A 3,136-nucleotide genomic window follows, 5' to 3' on the forward strand; every position below is an offset into this window, starting at 1 on the left:
CCCTATGGATCACACAGGTTGTAATCCTTTGAAACATATGTAGGAATAAAGTATGCAATTATAACATGCGTTTTCTCCAATCCTTAAATTCTTAAATATACTCAAATACCCAAAATTTCAAGGAGTTCCTGCCTTAAAAACAGGAGCTAACCACAGTTATTTTGTGTTCTTTGCTACATTGGTTTCTATTAACCCATTTATTTTATCAGAAGAATTTCTATTCATTAAGATAGAAGAAATATACATAATTATATATATATATATATATATATATATGTGTGTGTGTGTGTGTGTGTGTGTGTGTGTAGATAGATAGATAGAGAAACAAACAAACAAACAAACAAGCAAACAAACAAACAAACAAAGAAGGAAAGAAAGAAAGAAAGATCAGAGAGTTTAAGTAGTTACACAGAGAGTTTAGTAACTGCCAAATCATTTACTATAGAAATAACTGCTATTTCATTGACTCGATTTGAGATTCTGGGGTGGCGGGATTCTGGAAAAGTCTAACAATTGTAAATAAGTATTTTATTCAAGAAATTTATTCCACTTCTGAGGAAAACGAAATTGGGAATCAAAAAGGGTTTGCTTAAAAATTCTTTGTCGATTAAGCTGAGTCTAGGATATTACTGGTATTTTTATCATTGAATTAATGATAAACTGAGAAAAATGCTGAAGCCACCACTCAAAATACAGTTTACATTCAGTTCATTTTCACTACATTCTCAGTTGGTTACAATTTTAATATCAAAGATCCCTATGGATCACACAGTCAAGATACCCATCGGTCTTCTTGACTAGGTCTGGCTAAACAAAATCATAGAATTATAAATAGCTAAACCATAAATATCTATATTTTTATCACCGAATCTCATATCATATTGAGCATTAGTAGAGGTGTGCTGCAAAGATGCTGGTCGATTAGATGAGGCTATAGCTCGCAAATTTGCTATAACCAAACGTATATGGGATACATTTATCAGCAACTTCAGCAACATCTGCAACAGTATCAGTGTTAGCGATATTTATCAACAACAGCAATAAAAGCAAAATAAGCGACAACAGTATTGAAAATAACAACAATAACACAAAATCAATAACCGTAACCTTTAGAATTAGTTCACCACTTGAGATAAACAGTCTAATCAGGTGAATACAAGTAAGGAATTCTCACGAGATATCGCCAGATTCTATTGCTACTCTCTGGTACAGACCAGAGAGTAGCAATAGAATCTTTCAACTTTTCTTTCTGCGAAACGAACATAAGGTTAAAAAATTAGATTGAAAGGATGTGTGTGTGTGCGTGTGTGTGTGTTTAAGAAGTAAAACGGGTTAATAAATCCAAGCAGATATCTATAAACGAGTTTCGTTAACTATATCAAACAATCAGGTACCAATAAATGCAAGTAGAATAAACATACCAGGTAATTCTCCATGTGTGACAAGTAAATCCATACATTCTATATGCATGTTTATTTACGTATGTTAGTTAATCAAAATGTGTTCATGTCACTGGAGATGCTTGATTAGGTTTTAATTTGAAGTAGATTTGTGTATTTGCACGTACAACGGCATCCAATCATCTGCTTTTCACTTTTTAAAGCAAAAGTTTGTGAAACCTCATTAATTGAATAATATCACTAAGTTGTCGTAAAACAACCTGACTCAAATTTATTTTCTTCGGCAATTGACACCCATTGTAAATATAAAACTTGATAACAATTTAATTTGATTTTTCTGTGTTTAAAGTTATTTCAATAGGGATTTTCTTGCTTCTTTATTTAAGAGCTTTGTTTATTTGATTTTTAGAAAAGTATTTCTCTTTAGTGTTAATGATGTTGGTTCTTTCGCATTTATGCTTTTGTTAACCATTTCGTCTAGATGATAAAAATCATTACGGTGTGTATATATAAATGTAGGGTCCTCTGCTCTAATTCTCTTTACCAATGCAACATTTATGAAAAACTAAATATTGATTTCAAATTTTGGCACAAGGCAAACAATTTCGGAGGGAGGGGGTAAGTTGACTATATCGACCCCATTGCTCAACTGGTACTTATTTTTTTTGAACCTGAATGAAAAGCAAAGTCGACCTCGGCGAAATTTGAACTCGGAACGTAAGGACGGACGAAGAATTTGCAGGTCAAGCTAAAAATATTATAGAACATATTATCTTATCATGAGTTATATACTGCAAGAGTTTTCGATGTTAGATACTTAAAAAGAATTAAACTTCGACAGTGTTAGTAAAATATATGGTTCTCAGTTTTGATGGTGTGTATTCAGTTGTTCAATCTACTGAAGTGTTCTTTGAAATAGTGCATAGTGTTAAAAAGTTCTCCACGTGACTGTGTCTCCTCATAGTAAAACTTTAGTATGTGATCTAGGAAAAAACTTGCCATTTCGATTTACTTTCGTTGTCTTTTGTTTTGTATATGTCTCTTATTCTCAAAGAGGTGACAAATGCATTTTCCAAAATATTGAAATGTAAAATTAAAATTAAGTATCGTAGTTGATTATTGAATAATGCTTAATTTTATAAATTTACTTCCAGCTAAAGTAAACTGTAACGCCTCTATATTAGTAGTTGCAATTCGCAACACTAACCTAAACCTGTTTTTAACACACAAGGTAACAAGAATGGAGTAACACTATGTATGACACAATGTACGTTAAATATTAGAAACAAGGTTAAAAATCAGGAATAAGTGTCACAATTGACTGAGTGAATAATTACGTAGCGAGTCTGCAACAAATATAGGCTTGTGCTACAAATTGTTACTTCTGGTCAATGCATTTGATTGCTGACAGCCAGCAATTATCGTTTGAAATTAAGTTTTATTGATCATCAGTCAAAACACTTAATTTTAATTTAAGTTTAAAATGTCATTATGTTTATGTATTTATTTTGCAAGATTCCTGGTGTGAAATCATGTGCTGAAACAGATATTGTTATATTTCAGATGGTAATTTTTTATTGCCAAATAAATACACGCATTGTATATTCGTTCTTCAGTTCAGAGCAGAAGGAGGCATGTGGGATCGAGAGTTCTGAAAAGGTCACAGGATGTGTGACGAAAGATTTCCAGATACCAACTCTATCATGTCTTGATTTATACTCTACTGGTTCTAAGAC

Source organism: Octopus bimaculoides, chromosome 13, assembly GCF_001194135.2.
Source record: "Octopus bimaculoides isolate UCB-OBI-ISO-001 chromosome 13, ASM119413v2, whole genome shotgun sequence".
In the NCBI taxonomy this organism is placed as follows: domain Eukaryota; kingdom Metazoa; phylum Mollusca; class Cephalopoda; order Octopoda; family Octopodidae; genus Octopus; species Octopus bimaculoides.